General features: G+C 40.7%; 1 protein-coding gene across 1 annotated transcript in view; it reads left to right on the forward strand.

Annotated features, from left to right (window-relative positions):
* The first annotated feature begins 6 nt into the window (after positions 1-6).
* Positions 7-17,769, forward strand: part of Gycalpha99B (guanylate cyclase 1 soluble subunit alpha 2) — a 183,324-nt gene continuing 165,561 nt past the window's right edge. Inside the window, exon 1 of the mRNA XM_069327558.1 lies at positions 7-142. The gene's annotated coding sequence lies outside the window, so the exon portion shown is untranslated. The remainder of the gene's footprint in view (positions 143-17,769) is intronic.

Raw genomic sequence — 17,769 nt, forward strand, 5'->3', positions numbered from 1 at the left:
CGAAGGTGGGGTCAAGTCTCGACCCCGGGATGACGATGACCCCACACCGCTGTTGACCCCAGCGCGTGACCCTCCGGACCCCAACCAGCCTCTCAGCCTCCAGAACCTGACGGAGGCCGTGTGGAGTTTCATCACGATCCCCGTGAGTGCTATTCTACCTTTCACTAGCTGTAACAAGTGCGGTAAACCCCACTACTAGCTGTAACTAGTCTGTTACACACACTACTAGCTGTAACTAGTGTGTTACACACACTACTAGCTGTAACTAGTCTGTTACACCCACTACTAGCTGTAACTAGTCTGTTACACCCACTACTAGCTGTAACTAGTCTGTTACACCCACTACTAGCTGTAACTAGTCTGTTACACCCACTACTAGCTGTAACTAGTCTGTTACACCCACTACTAGCTGTAACTAGTCTGTTACACCCACTACTAGCTGTAACTAGTGTGTTATACGACTATTAGCGGGAACTAGTATGTTACACCCACTACTAGCTGTAACTATTGTGTTACACCAACTAGTAGCTGTCACTATTCTGTTACCCCCACCACTAGCTGTAACTAGTCTCTTACACCCACTACTAGCTGTAACGAGTGTGTTATACGACTATTAGCTGAAACTAGTGGGTTACACTCACTGCCAACTGTATCTAGTATGTTACACACACTATTTGCTGTAACTATTGTGTTACACCCACTACTAGCTGTAACTAGTGTGGTACACCCACTACTAATTGTAACTAGTGTGGTACACACACTACTAGCTGTAACTAGTCTGTTACACCCACTACTAGCTGTAACCAGTGTGTTACACCCACTGCTAGCTGTAACCAGTGTGTTACACCCACCCACTACTAGCTGTAACTAGTGTGCTACTCCCACTACTAGCTGTAAATAGTGTTACCCAACTACTAGCTGTAAATAGTGTTACACCCACTACTACTACTACTACCTGTAACTAGTCTGTTACTCCCACTACTAGCTGTCACTGCTAATGAAACACCCATATCAATTTCTACCACTTGTTTTCTGCAGGCTGTCTTTGCAAGCATATCAACAGTGTCATGCCATGAGATGCCAACATGTGATGGTATCCATAAGAATTTAATCTCAAATCTGTTTTCTTTAGCAGCTAAAACATTCATTCGAATATCACTGACTATTTTCTGGGTGTTACTACTATGTGCGTTCAATGCCAGTGTAACACACACACACACCCGTGCCCTCCCTGCGTCTCTCTGCACACACATACACACACACACACACACACACACACACACACACACACACACACACACACACACACACACACACACACACACACACACACACACACACACACACACACACACACACACACACACACACACACACACACACACACACACACACACACACACACACACACACACACACACACACACACACACACACACACACACACCCACGCCCTCCCTGCGCCTCTCTGCACATACACACACCCGCGCCCTCCCTGCATCTCTCTGCACACACACCCGCGCCCTCCCTGCGTTTCATTAGCAGTGACAAAGAGAATACCTAAACAAATATCTAATGAAGATCTCACAGATCTAACAAATTCACAAAGACGTGAAAGTTGTAGCATTAATTATTATGATAGATATCGTGAGGAGACATTCACATATGGGACTAATAGGACAAGAACCCGGCAATGTGATGTTATAGTGGCCAGAATACGCCTGGGATATAGACGTATCTGGCAGCTTTCTCAAAACCCAAATGTCAAGTACACAATGTGTCAACTTTGTGAAAGAGAAAACATGCACTCTCTTGAACATTATATTGTAGAATGTCCCATACTGACTGACTTTCGCCCTCCTGGGCTAAGGTATGCTGAACTGTGTAATTACTATATGAGTACTGGAACACTTGATGATATATTGGACTTGTACCCAAGATTAACCATGTAATGTATCAATTATATAATGTATGTATGTGATGTAACTATATAACCTGAGCTTGTAAAAGCACCTTCATCACCTTCAGTGATTAAGTGCTTAATTGCACACTAGTTTCTCTATCAGCTATCTCACTCTGTCAGAGTAAAAGAGACAAATGTATGTGAATGTATGTGTGTGTATATATGTATATATACATGTATATATATATATATATATATATATATATATATATATATATATATATATATATATATATATATACACATACATATATATATATATATATATATATATATATATATATGTATGTGTACATATATGTGTGTGTGTGTATGTATATGTATGTGCATAAAGTATATATGGAGGCTGTCGGAAAATCCGACACCATTTTATAATATCATACAGACAGATAATTACATTTCACCTCTGTAAATGCACATTAATGACACTATGTAAAAGACACATCGAACACTTAAGTAGGGCATACGTAAATATGTGTCCCTATGTATTTACGTATGTAGGTTAGCTTAGCATTTTAAAAGCACCGAATCACCTTCTGTGGTTGAGTGTTCAATAAACCCTTGAACTATATGTTTAACGCATCTCTCACCCTGTCCATGGAGGACAGAAGAAAATGTATATATGCTGGTTAGCATTGTAAATGTGTGGCTACGATTGTGGTAGAAAATAATAATAATAATAATAAAACTACTAGCTGTAACTAGTGTGTTATACCCACTACAAGCTGTAACTAGTCAGTTACACCCACTACTAGCTGTAACTAGTGTGGTACACCCATTACTAGCTGTAACTAATGTGTTACAATCACTACTAGCTGTATCTAGTGTATTACATCCACAACTATTTGTAACTAGTCTGTTACATCCACTACTAGCTGTAACTAGTGTGGTACACCCACTACTAATTGTAACTAGTGTGGTACACACACTACTAGCTGTAACTAGTCTGTTACACCCACTACTAGCTGTAACCAGTGTGTTACACCCACTACTAGCTGTAACTAGTGTGTTACTCCCACTACTAGCTGTAACTAGTGTGTTACACTCACTACTAGCTGTAACAAGTGTGGTCCACCCACTACTAGCTGCAACTAGTGTCTAACACCCACTGCTAGCTGTAACTAGTGTATTACTCCCACTACTACCTGTAACTAGTGTGTTACACCCACTACTAGCTGCAACTAGTGAGTTACACCCATTACTAGCTGTCACTAGTCTGTTACACCCACTACTAGCTGTAACTAGTGTGGTACATCCACTGTTACCTGTAACTAGTCTGTCACACCCACTACTAGCTGTAAATAGTGTGTTACACCCACTACTAACTGTAACTAGTGTGGTACATCCACTACTAGCTGTAACTAGTCTGTTACACCAATTACTAGCTATAACTTGTCTGTTACACCCACTACTAGCTGTAACTAGTCTGTTACACCCACTACTAGTTTTAACTAGTGTGGTATACCCACTACTAACTGTAACTAGACTGTTACACCCACAACTAGTTGTAACTAGTCTGTTAAACCTAATACTAGCATTAACTAGTCTGTTACACCCACTGCTAGCTGTAACTAGTGTGTTACACCAACTACTCGCTGTAATTAGTCTGTTACACCCACTACTAGCTGTAACTAGTGTGTTATACGACTACTAGGTTTACCAAGTGTGGTCCACCGTCTACTAGCTGTAACTAGTGTGGTTCACCCACTACTAGCTGTAACTAGTGTGGTACACCCACTAGTAGTTGTAACTAGTGTGTTATTCAACTACTAGCTGTAACTAGTGTATTACACACGCTACTAGCTGTAACTAGTGTGTTACACCCACTACTAGCTGTAACTAGTCTGTTACACCCACTACTAGATGTAACTAGTCTGTTACACCCACTACTTGATGTAACTAGTGTGTTACACGACTACTAGCTGTTCCAAGTGTGGTAAACCAATTACTTGCTGCAACTAATGTGTTACACCCACTGCTAGCTGTAACTAGTCTGTTACACCTCTTAATACTCAAATTGTATGACGGTTGAAACATACCCAATCACAGGCAAGTATGCCTCTGACGTCATGCCAGACAGAGCGGCACCAGCCGTGCTTCCAGCAGGCCTCATTATTCTCACAGACCCAGAGTAAGTAGGACCTCGGCTGGCCAGTTATACACCTTGTTGCCTTACTCAATAAAACTACTGAAGTGTCCACTGTGTATAACCACAATAAAAGAAAGCAACGAATACTGGTAGCAGCGGTGTGATTCAGAATTAATTTTCTGAGCTACGAAATCTCAAGTACGCACATCGCCTTGTGTTCCAGCCTCCGCAATAAGCCGCCATCCTGCCACCCACGCATCAATTATTGTGCCAGTCCGGGGTCCTGCTATCAGCCACTACTCTAGGTCGACGATTTCAAAAGTAAGGCGCAATATTTGCAAGAGAGAACGAAATTTTCATCAGCGAGGGGAGAGGAATTCGCTGTCAGCATTTTTGAATTTCCCGCGCCATCTTGGGACCTGCATCACACACCACCACCTTCGCCAACGTCGACAGCATCAAGTCCTGTGAGTGTTTCAAGTTACTGCAATCGTCGCCAGTCATCGTCTCAAGTATCAACTAATCATTGTGTGTGTGTTGTACTGTTATTTAAGAGGAATTGGTGGAAAAAAAGACTTCAACCGTTTGAATAGCGTCGCCAGCTCCCACTCACACCACCACATTGCCTCCTCTCACCATCGCTACAGCCTTCTGCTACACCATTCTACAGTGAACTTCTGTCTACACGCCTCCATAGCAACTGGCCTTCACTCGCCATTCGACGATATAATTATTGTCACGCCCTGAATATTACACACATTCCTGGTGTGGGGTCCCCCGAGCTTCACGCCACTGCCGCCAGTAGCGCTGCCTGTCGCTTCAGATGTAAACAAACCGTGCATGTGCCTCTTCACACGCCTTGTCGCCGTGTTTTTCGTGTTGGCTATGGTCATATTGGCTTGGCCGCAGCCCTGAGTCAACTAACTAAGAGCTAAGACTTCGTGTGCTATTTACGTGGCTAACGTAAATATATCCACAATATCTTATGAATTAACCTTTCAGTGACTTAATTTTTAAATATTGGATCTGGTTACATACTCCACTCCCACAGTTTCCTTGAATGATTTCAACATTCCTGCTTCTCACAGTAAATTCATTGTGCATTAATTGTGTTAGTAGAGTGTTATTAGCAAATTCAAAGTCAAGAGAAGTAAGAAATCCTTGTTGTAGTAGCAGTCAAGGATTTGCACAATATATTTTTAATTCCTACAGGCTTTATTTTGAAATTTATTCCTTCAACATTTCACATTATAATGTTACCATAGCAAGTTAAATACATTCCTGTGTCCAGTTTCTGTGCTACATCCATTTTTCTTGCATTGCCACTTGTTGTGTTGAATCATTTTAATGAAATTTGGCAATTGCACTTTCCAGTTTTTATTCTAAATTGCTGTGCTTAGCCTGGTTTAATTAATTTACATGCTTCTAATTCCAGCCATATTCATACCTGATTGCTAATTTAATTCACAATTTTGCTTGTTCTTAATTATTTGTTGCCTAGTACAATTTACAAATTTTAATTCTGCCATTTCCTTACCTTAGCCAAGTTTGATATATTTTTTTGAGTGTTTTAATTTTTTAGTGTACTCTATTCCTTATGCCTAGTGTACTTAATTATAATTTGCGATCAACTGCCACCTCCTCGGTAGTGACAATGCCTACCACTGTTGAAACCCCTTCAGAATCAACTGGAACAGTTGCTCGCCCCAATGTCCAGAGATCAGCTCAGGAAATGGTTATCCCACTTTTTACTGGTGAATCCCGTTTATTAGAGTCATGGTTTAGTAAGGTTGAAGTGAAAACAGTCGCACGTTTTTCTGAGCCTACTTATGCCGAATACTTGGCAATTGCACGGTCAGCTGTGGACACAACCAAAGGTGATGCAGGTTTTGTGGTTGATGAGAAAGCCATTGTTAGTCTCCAGTCTTGGTCTGAATTTAAGGATTTCTTTCGCCGGCGCTTTGTTAACAAAGGAGACCTTGACCTATAGGTTAGTCAAGAAAATTGACAATGCCACCATGCAGCCTGGTGAATCGTTCAATGTGTTTACTAGCCGTCTTGATCAGTATCTGTATGCCTTAGGGTCTGCTATGATTAGTTCGTCTTGGGTAGATAAAGACAATAATCTATCCCCTGAGGCTATGGTCAAAATGATAGCATTTGGAACTTTAATGCATTTTGCCCCAGAGCATATTAAACCGATCATTGAGCAACAAAATTTTTGGAGTTAAACATGAAATTGGTGAAGTGTTTGAGGCTATTAACAATGCCGCCGATAAAATAGCTCCCCGAAGTGCTCAACTGTTGCCGTCCTCTGATACTGTGAATGTAGTAACAAGCTCTCGGCATCCTCCCACAAACTCTCAAAACTCTTGGTCACAGAACCATACCCATAGTCGTAGCCCCCAGTCAAATTCGCCTCCTCATAAGTTGCCGAGACGCTATAGTCCACAACCATCCACTCCCTCATGTTGGCATTGTGGTGAGAGTAACCACCTCGCAAGGGACTTTTGGTCTGCTCCTAGATCATCACCTAGACAATTCTCTCGGTCCCTTCATCAATCTAATCATTTTAGGCTCCCATATTGCAAGTACCATAAACAAGTTGGTCACCACACTGCAGATTGTAGAGCTAGGCAAAGGTCATCTGCACCTCGTAACTCCCATGGTCAGTCTTGGTGAGGCGCACAGCGTCCAAGACATTATCAGAACTCGCGTAATTACAACTCCCAGCCCAGCTATAATGCAACTTCGAATTATAATACTCGGTCACAGAATGCTTGAGTTCAGAATGTTCACTCCATGTCGTCGGGAAACCCCCAAGGCCATCCACTAACCAATTCAAGCTAGCCAGTCCTAGTGCCCTCCCTGTGTATTCAGTAGATACTCAAAATAGATTTGGACATTTGACAGAGGAGGACACTGACTCTAGCTCAGATGTAGATGTTGACGGAACCACAGTGAATTTGACCCAGACGAGATGCAGATATCCCAGACAACATAAGTCACAAGTAGTAACTTGTCCAGTCTCAAGTGATGGTCCCCTTGTCTCAGCCATTGTACATGGTAGAGTTTTAAAAGTTTTTCTTGACTCAGGTGCAAAAATTAATATTATCAAGCCTTCAGCTCTTAGAGACATTGCAAGTAAGCACCCTACTACAGTAAAACAGTCGCCCATACCTTTTCTAAGTGGTGTTTCAGGAAATAAAGTAAAAGTTCAGGATGAAATTGACCTCCCACTCAAGTTAGATGATGACACATTGTCTATAACATGTTTAGTTGTTGACATTATTCATTTTCCTGGAGACATTCTCTTAGGTCTGTACACCATGATTGATGAAAATATTGCATTGTTTCCCCATCGTTGGAACATTAGTATCAAAGACCACGTCATACCCTTGTGTAGCATGTATCGACAGGGCCATGAGTTCAACCTTCAATCAGATTACGTTAATTTTGTTGACACCCGCCTTGCTAGCTTAGGTTTATCAGATCCTTGTCGTGGTAGCATACCCGAGAAAACAGGCACTCGATTGAAGCATCGTAGTTGTGAAGTTGTTAAGGAGAGTGTGTATCGGGACTTTCTGGAAGGGGACGCCCTAATGGATTCTCGTTGTCTCGCTCGCCTGGCAGCTTCCATCTCTGAAGTCATTGGTTCCACGGCTACTGACACTGTGCTGCACTCTCAGTCTCTCACCAGAATAAGAGTTAAGGTTCAAGGAGTGCCTGAGTTGTCGGATGTGATTGCGGAAAGTGAAACGTGTAAAGTGAATGGTACGTTTGTTGAACCCTCCTGGCACACAGTGCAGGATGGTACTGTTACATTGTATATTGCAAACACTAGTAATGCCGACATCCATCTCCAGTCTGGCACCCATGTTGTAGATTTTGCCCATTACTCGTTACCGGTGCGAGTCGTGGACGATGCCTCCATGGATCATACTGTTTGTACTCTCACACCAGGAGAACAGGGATCTCAGCCAGAGGTGCAAATGCAACACCTCAGTCCTACTGATTTTCCTGACTCTGTGACTCAGCTTTTGAAAATTTTGAACAGGAATAGAGCCGTTGTTGCTCTACCAGGAGAAAAGTTAGGTCTCACTCCTCTTATTACACATAAAATTCCCCTTGAACAAGAAACTACGCCTATTTATGTACCAGCTTACCGTCTTCCCCATTCTCAGAGAGCAGAAGCTGATAGACTCATAGAGGAAATGTTACAGAGTGATGTAATTGAATCGAGTAATTCGCCATGGACCGCCCCATTGATTCATGTACCAACGCGAGATGGGACTTGGAGACCTGTAAACGATTATCGGAAGCTTAACAGAGTAACGATACCTGATCGTTTCCCACTTCCAGTTCTAAATGATTTGTTGCAAAGTATTGGTCGAAACAAAGTAATCTCAACGTTAAATTTGTTGCAGGGATTCTGGCAAATCCCCCTTGATGAGGAAAGTAAACAATTGACAGCCTTTAGTACTCCCAATGGTCATTTTCATTTCAAAAGAATGCCAATTGGTTTGCGGAGTAGTCCAATAACCTTTTCACGGCTCATGACGAATCTATTTTGTAGATTGATAGGAAGTACTCTTCAAGTTTACCTTGATGATCTCATAATCATGTTGCAAAATGTTCAAACTCATTTCCAGAACCTTGAGAAAGTACTTGCAAAGCTCGCAGAAGCTAATTTAAAAATAAAGCTTGCAAAATGTTCATTTTTAAAGGAGAAGATTAATTTCCTAGGTCATACAGTTACACCTTCAGGTATTACATTGAATGAATAAAAAATTATTGCTGCCCGTGATTTTCCAACGCCTTGTATCGCAGAAGCCGTAAGACAGTTCACAGGTCTTGTAAGATTTTATCATTCATTTATTGCTGGATTCTCTATTATAGCCGCTCCACTTTACAAGTTGCAAAGAAAAGATGAACCCTTTGTTTGGGGAGAGGCCCAGGATCAGTCATTCAAAAAACTCAAGGCAGCCTTGATTTCGTCACCTGTCCTTAGGTACCCAGATTTTTCTAAACCTTTTACGTTGGTTACAGATGCTAGTGACATGGGTTTAGGTGCTGCATTACTTCAAACAGAAGGTCACAGAGATCACGCAATAGCTTATGCAAGCTGTACATTATTTAAAGAAAAGAAAAATTATAGCGCAACAGAACGAGAAGCCTTGGCAGTTGTCTGGGCACTTAAACATTTCAGGGATACAATTTATAATTACCCAGTTCATGTTCTTGCAGATCACCAACCATTAATTCTCTTGTTCAAAAATAAGAATCCAGTTGGTAAGTTTGCTAGATATTTGCTCTCAATTCGAGAATTTAATCCCACATTTGGTTATATTCCAGGAAAGCGAAATGTTGTAGCCGATGCGTTTTCTCGACACGTAGCTGCAATTCAGTTAAATTACCCAGCATTAGATGCTACAGTAGTTGAGACGTAAGAAAAACAAGACCCCATATGGGCACCCGTCATTAAATTTTTGACTAAGCAAGATACTCGCCCAATTCATAAACCTCCAGTGCCATTGAAAGAATTAGTCATGTTAGAAAATTTACTGTGTAGAGTAGTAAAGCTAGAGACAGTCCCGAGGAAATGTTGTCAGTTAGTTGTTCCAGCTGTCTTGGTACCAACTGTGTTAAAATTATCCATGATGCTCCTGCAAGTGCACATCCAGGAAAGGATCTGTGGTGTTTGTGTGTTACTGAGGAAGTCTTGGTTGTAGGGATGATGTAAAGTCATGACTTGGTTACTGACTTTAATACTTAATATGATTACATGACTAGTAGCTACCAAGCTTGGCTGGCGTCCTGTACGCTCTCTTGTTTACCTCCTCTCTCTCTCCCTGGCGTCCCAGCCGCCGCACATAGAAAACGGATGGTACCATTTTCTGTGAACATGACATCCCTCCTTTTCTTTAAAAAGAATGAATACAGGATGTCTACCATGCTTGTAGCACAAAGCAAAGTTATTGACACAAAGTAAGTTATTACCATATCAAGAGATACTGCATACATTTAACATTAATTAAGCACACAAAGAATTTAAACAACTTAATCTTTTCCACAAAGGATTTCAATGTTAAAAATACATATGCAATGTTAAACAAACATGAAAGAAACTGTACTACAAAGTTACAAAATATTGAATGAGATATCTGCATTATTCAAACAATATTAAATTTAGTTTAGCACAATAAGTAAATACTTTTCATTACATAGGAACACAATTAATCATCAAATCGTGTAGGGCATTTAACATGACGTTTAGGACGAGAGTCCTTAAATGCAATAACATCCCTTGATGAATTGTTTGTCGGGTTATAACTATTTTTTTCTTTTTCTTTTGCACGACTTTGCACTTCATCATTTTCTACACTAGTTGGAATCACTTTGAAATAAGCCATATTACGTGTTATACTATGATCTCTATTACTAGCTGTTACCATAGTTCCTTTTACACTAATCACTTTATATGGTTTTGTATCATACGGCATATCTAACTTTCCCTCTTTTTTCTTTTTAACGAGAACAGTGTCTCCAACCTTTATGAACTGTTCCTTTGCACGTTGATCATGAGCAATTTTCATTTTGCCCTTGGCTAGTGCATCCTTCTGAGCGAGACGTTTATCCGTTACCTCGGCTGGCATGACGGGTAGTGCGATTCTCATAGGACGTCCAAATAAAAGTTCGCCAGGCGACTTGCCCAGTGTTCCATGTGGTGTTGCACGGTAGTTCCTGAGAAAAGCATACATAGCTTGTTTCCAGGATCGTCCTTCGGCATGAGCACAGCGTACCGCTTTCATGAGAGGTTGCATGAATCTCTCAACTTCTCCATTTGCTTGGGGATGTAGTGGCATCACACGGCGGTGTTTGAATCCAATATGCTCAGCAAAGTTGACAAAGTCTTGTCCATTGAATGGCGGTCCATTGTCCGTCTTGACAACTTCAGGAATGCCAAAGTTTGAAAAGATCTTGTCAAGTTTCGGGATGACGGCCTTTGCAGATGTGGAATTGATGATTTCTACTTCTGGATAACGTGAGTGATCATCAATGACTACCATCAAGTACTCTCCAGTTGGTAGTGGTCCGCAGAAGTCCATTGATACTTCCGTCCATGGTGCAGCAGGTAGTGGTGAAGGTTGTAGAGGTGTTGGTCTTGAAGTATCCACTGCAGCTTGGCAAGGGACACAGGCATCATGCATATCCTTTGCTTGACGATCAATGCCAGGAAACCACACCTTTTCTCGTAGCAACTGTTTGGTCCTAACAAGACCTTGGTGTCCTTGATGTGCAAGCTTCAGAGCACGTTGCTGGAGAACAACTGGAATAACGATACGAGTACCTCGCAGCACAGTGTCGCATTGTTGCGTAACACTTAATTCTGTCTGGATGCGTTCAAGTGCTTTGAATGCATCTTGGTCAACTCCTGAGGGTGGGATGCGTGGAAACTTTTTCTTAGTCAATGCATCCACTGTTGCTTGCAGAGTTGGGTCCTCTAGGGTTGCAGTACGGATTTCATCAAGAGTAAGAGCCTTAGGGACTGCATCACAGGTTACAGAGTGTACATATTCCTCGGCAACTTGCTGATGCTTGGTGATGGTGAAACTGTTGGCAGGATGTCGACTGATGTAATCAGCGGGATTGCCTGCACCCGGCTTGTATTTCACCGTAAAGTTGTATGGTTGCAGACGAAGAGCCCATCTCTCAATGCGAGCTGGTGGTTTGGACTTTGGATTATTGAAGATGGTCTCCAACGGTTTGTGGTCAGTGACTATCGTGGTGAAGGGTGCACCAAGCAGATACACATTGAAGTGTTCACAGCCCCATACAAGAGCAAGAGCTTCCTTCTCTGTCTGACTGTATCGTTGCTCAACATCTGTGAGAGAACGGCTGGCGTAGGCAATTACTACTCTGGAATCTGGTTGACCAGGTTTGTGTTGGGCTAAAACAGCACCTAATCCAACAGGACTAGCATCCACCGTTAATTCAGTGTCCATTGATGGATCAAAGTACGCAGCAGTCGCATTCTCTACTAGTGCATCTTTCACAGCATCAAATGCATTTTGCTTGATATCGCTCCAGTACCATGATGCGTTTTTCTTCAGGAGCTCACGTAGAGGCTTAATGGTAGCAAAATCTGGAATGAAGCGAGAACAGTAGTTTGCCATTCCCAGAAAACTATGTACTTCAGTGGACGTTGAAGGAGGTGCAGCATTCTTGATATCTGCAACTTTCTTAGGATCTGGAGACAGACCTTTGTCACTAAGTACATGTCCAAAGAATTCAATTTTATGTTGATTGAACTCACACTTTGCTCGGCTTAGCGTCAAATTCTTTTCTCGTAAGCGTTGCAATGTTGCACGAAGAGCTTTGTCGTGTTCAGCTTGGGTACGGCCATAAACAATGATGTCATCAGACATGTTGTCAGCATTAGGTATATCTTGCAATACCTGGCTGATGATGTGCTGGAATACCTCGGCAGCACTGTTAATACCAAAACTCAGGCGCTTGTACCTATACAGACCTCGATGTGTCGTAAACGTTGTGATGAAGCGACTCTCATCATCAAGTTCAAGCTGATGATAGCCCTTGTTTAAATCTAACTTGCTGAATATAGTTGCACCATTCAAGCGGTAGATCATATCATCTACAGTGGGTGTAGGATGGCGTTCACGCATTATTGCCTTGTTGGGAACACGCATGTCCACACAAATGCGTATCTCATCTGGATTCTTCGGCTTTGGTGGAGTGACAATCGGGCTTACCCATGGTGTTGGGCCTGTTACTGGTTCAATGATATCTAGTTCCATCAGCCTATCCAGTTCGGCATCGACTTTCTTGCGAGTATGGAATGGTTGTCGGCGATGTGGTTGGGCAACTGGAATTACATCTGGGTTGATATGCAGATGTACTTTGCTATCAGTATAACAACCTATGGATTTAAATCGATCAGAAAATTCAGCAACAATACCATCAACATTGTTTGCAGATTCCACTGCTACAGCATTAGAAAGCTGAAGTAGCCCCAATTTGGTTGAAGTCTTGTAACTGAGTAAAGACTCCTTTGCATTCCAAACAACATGGAATGTAGTAATGAGCATTGCATTCTTTGACTTAATCTCTGCAGTGAAAGTTCCAATCACTGGCAAGGCTACCTTTGAAGCATAGGCAGTGGCTTTGCCATTATAGTTCTCAAGCTTTGGGAACTGTTTTTTAAATTTTTCATAGTGGCACTCAGCAATGGTGTCAATGTTTGATCCAGTGTCAATGAGAACCTTGAGACAAATACCAGCAATGTATACACATGTCTCTGGGTTGTTTGGAAGATCATTCCATTCTGTGATTGCTTGTACTCCATAAGTATAATCACATTCACTGTCATCTGAGACTGGTTGTAATGAAATGTTGTCTTGTATATTATTAACATTCTGGATATGAGGTGCAATATTGTGTTTACCACCTCGACCCCTATGACCTGATCCTCGTACAGTGCTTTTATTCATTGACTGTGGTTTCTTTAGTGCGGAACGACACATAGCACCAAAATGACCTAGTTTTCCACACTCATAGCACTTCTTACCTTGAGCAGGACAAACATTATCTTGGTGTGGGTAGTCTCCTCCACAATTGTAACATTTATTGTTGACACCCTCTGATGTGGGTCGTCGTGACTGTTTGAGCCTTGTTCCTTGACCCCAGTTGTGACGTGGTTCTCGGCTAAATTTACTGTTAGGTTTGCCATGATATCTTCTTTGATCACGGTGTCCTCCCTGAACCTTACGTACCTCATCACTGTTAGTAACAGTGGCAGAACCGTTATTAGCACTGCACTCCATGACACGAGCATCACGTGCAGCATCTTCCATTCGACGAGCCATATCCAGTATCTTGGTAAGAGAACTGTCATCATCAACAAGTTCTAGAGCTCTTCGACGGAGACGTGTAGATGTGCATGTTTCAATTATTTGCTGTTTGATTTCTTTGTCAACATCAGCAAACTCACAATGGGCTGCTAAACCCTGCAGACGTGTGTGGTATTGATCCACAGTTTCATTAGAGAGTTGTTTTGCTCTCCTGAAATGCATAATTTCCATTGCAGTATTTTGCCTTGGTTTGAAATGCTCTGTTAGTTTGGCTTTGGCAGTGTCATAATCTTTGGCACCACCAGTGTCTTTCAGTGTGTCAAAGATGTCACAAACTCTATCACCTGCATAATGAAGTAGAAAGGCACGCTTTCTTTCAGCACTTTTGATGTCAGAAACTATCAACAAATTTTCAAACCTTTTAAGCCATTTAACCCACCTCTGTGACAGGTTTGTCTGGTCACAGTCAGGATCAAATGCAGGAAACTGAGGTATATTTGCCATTTTTTACTGAATAAATGTAAACTTATCACTTAAATGTTCCTCAGAATATTAAACACTTACTGCACTGTATATGTTAGTCAAGAATTCACTGTAATTACTTTAATTTTGCAAAGCACACAAGCATTTTAATGCAAAAGTTCACAACAGTGCACACTATAGCAGCAACTGACTTCTTACCTAGCCCTTGTGTACATGTGTTGTTCCTACTCACAGCAGCAGCACAGCAGTTGGTACAGCAGCAGTTGGTACAGCAGTTGGTACAGCAGTTGGTGCAGCAGTTGGTGCAGCAGTTGGTACAGCAGTCGGTACAGCAGTCAGCTCAGTGTGATGAATTTTGTAGCACGAAGCGTCGTTTCGTAACCAAAACATCAGGTTTTGTACACATCAAAGCGTCGTTTCGTACACAACGTCGGCAGATTCCTCAGTACACAGTTTCTTCAGCACAACTTGGGTAGCACACAGCTAGGGTAGTACACAGCATCGGTTAGCACACAGCATCGTTTAGCACACAGCATTGGTTAGCACACAGCATCGGTTAGCATACAGCATCGGGTATGGCGCTCACAGCTTCTCTTCCTCCTCCAGGCAGCATGCTTCTCCCTTGTGTTTGAAACTGAACAAATACCTGCGTTCACAGTTCATCCTCGTCGCCAATGTGGTGTTTGTGTGTTACTGAGGAAGTCTTGGTTGTAGGGTTGATGTAAAGTCATGACTTGGTTACTGACTTTAATACTTAATATGATTACATGACTAGTAGCTACCAAGCTTGGCGGGCGTCCTGTACGCTCTCTTGTTTACCTCCTCTCTCTCTCCCTGGCGTCCCAGCCGCCGCACATAGAAAACGGATGGTACCATTTTCTGTGAACATGACAGGATCGTACACTCCAACAAGGTCGATTGAAGTATATTTGGCCAAAAATGGCTAAGGAGATTGCTTATTATGTTGACAGATGTTTAACGGGCTTTCAGCACAAGGGACATGTTTCAGAACCTAATCCAATTCAGGTGTACCCAGCAACTACAGCTCCTTGGGAACGAGTATCGATGGATTTGTTGACAAATTTTGTGGAAACAGAGAAAGGGAACAAACTCTTGCTTGTATTGGTTGATAATTTTTCACGGTATTACAAACTAGTTCCTATCCCGAACAAAACAACATAAACTATAGCCAGTGCATTCCATGACCAAATAATTTGTAGATATAGTATGCCTAAAGTAATCCTTTCAGATAATGGTCCAAAATTCCATAATAGTATTTTAACTAGCTTGTGTGATTTATATAACATTAAAAAATGTAGTATCATGCCTTACCACCCAGCAAGTAATGGATTAGCAGAATGTACTAACAGGAAAGTGTTAGATACCTTGAGAGTCACGTTGAATTTTGATAACAACAATTGGGATGATTTTATTCCCTTAATTCAGTGTGCCATAAATTCTTCAATTAATGTTTCTACAGGTGACATACTTCATGCTATTCTTTATGGTACAGGTAAGATCCTCCCTAATGAATTGATTAACGTACCTCCTACTCCCTTATATAACGTAGATGATTTTGTTCAAGTGAAGCGTAGACAAATGCAACTAGTATTCAAGAAAATACAAGAACAACTGTCCAAAGCTACAGCCGAGTTCTCTGTAGCAAGGAATGCACGAGCTAAACCTAGTAAAATAACTATTGGATCCGTAAAATGGTACTTAACCAACACAGGTCTGGTCCTATGTACAAGTTAACTAAGAAATTTTTGGGTCCATATAAGGTAATCGAGCTTATTAAAGGTAACAAGTACAGACTTAAGAACTTGTTAACAGGAGAGTATAAAAATTAACATTTAGACCACATGAAGTTAGCTAAAATGACTGTTGACGAGACTGATGAGGAAGATGACAATGAACTTACCCAGACAGATCCTTCTATTGGGACACCACCTTCTGTGGTTGACAGACCACTTGTTGAACAGCAACCCCGTACTAGCACCTATAATCTTAGATCTAGGCCTCTCGTTTCAACCGTGCACTCACCCCATGTCCATTGGCTAGATGTTAACGAGGTTATCTCTCAAGATGATAGTTTGTCACATGCAGTTTCATCTGTTCCTGACCTTCAGAGTCAGAGTTGTATAGTGCTCTGGATGAGCTAGGTGTAGATATCCCAACCCGTTCTCACACAAGACAGCACATATATGACTTAATGCTTAAAGTCAATATGTTGAATATGATTTAGTACATATGTGATATATTTCCAGTTACCTTTTTTACCAAGGCCCAAACTCTTCCTCACGTACCAATTTACGTGTCACAGTACCCGTCCATCAACGTAGATAGCAGAATAGTCGTGATTGGTTCAATTATAATGAAAATTGTAGTTTTCAGGTCCCACGTGGGTCGTGAAATTTACATACTATTGTCCATGCTCTTAGAATATTACAGATCAGCTACTTCCTATTGAAGGCTCATAGTTTTGTTTTGAGAAATATTAGTTGTTCTTAGTAAATTATAATAAGCACTATAAATTATTACATAGAATAACAGTGCTTCACCAATCAATATTATATACCATAGTTTGCGCTTTAAAAATCTTTAAAGGATGTTTTGTAGGAACGCTAACAGTCAGAGTCAGAGTTGTATAGTACTCTGGATGAGCTAGGTGTAGATATCCGCAGAATTTATAATTAAGTGCACTCTGCAGCTATTCTGTTTGTTTTGCAAAAAATTCATTTGCAGTATTTCTACCACATGTGTCTTATTATTAACATTATATATTAATATATATATATATATATATATATATATATATATATATATATATATATATATATATATATATATATATATATATATATATATATATATATATATATATATATTGGCTGTTGATTGCTGGTGTTGATTTCTTGATGTGTAGTGCCTCACAAACTTCAAGCCGCCTGCTATCGCTGTATCTATCAATGATTTCTGTGTTGTTTACAACACAGAAATATAATATATATATATATATATATATATATATATATATATATATATATATATATATATATATATATATATATATATATACATATATACATATATAGTATAATGAAGTTTTTCTCAACTTTATTTTGCGTTATAAATTAGATGCCATTGTTAAGTCTATTGCCATTTGTATTTTTTTTACTTTGCTTGTCATAAGAGTTCATTAATGTTCTAGCAACCACATTGAGGCCAGTGAATCCTGACTGCTATCACTCAGATGTTAGTCTTCTTGATCCAGGTCTTGTATATAGCTTGTAAATATATTGTAAATATATTGTACATTAACAAAAGAAAATAATAACAAAATTCTCATTATCTAATCTTAA

The sequence above is a fragment of the Procambarus clarkii genome, chromosome 19 (genome assembly GCF_040958095.1).
Source record: "Procambarus clarkii isolate CNS0578487 chromosome 19, FALCON_Pclarkii_2.0, whole genome shotgun sequence".
Lineage (NCBI taxonomy): Eukaryota > Metazoa > Arthropoda > Malacostraca > Decapoda > Cambaridae > Procambarus > Procambarus clarkii.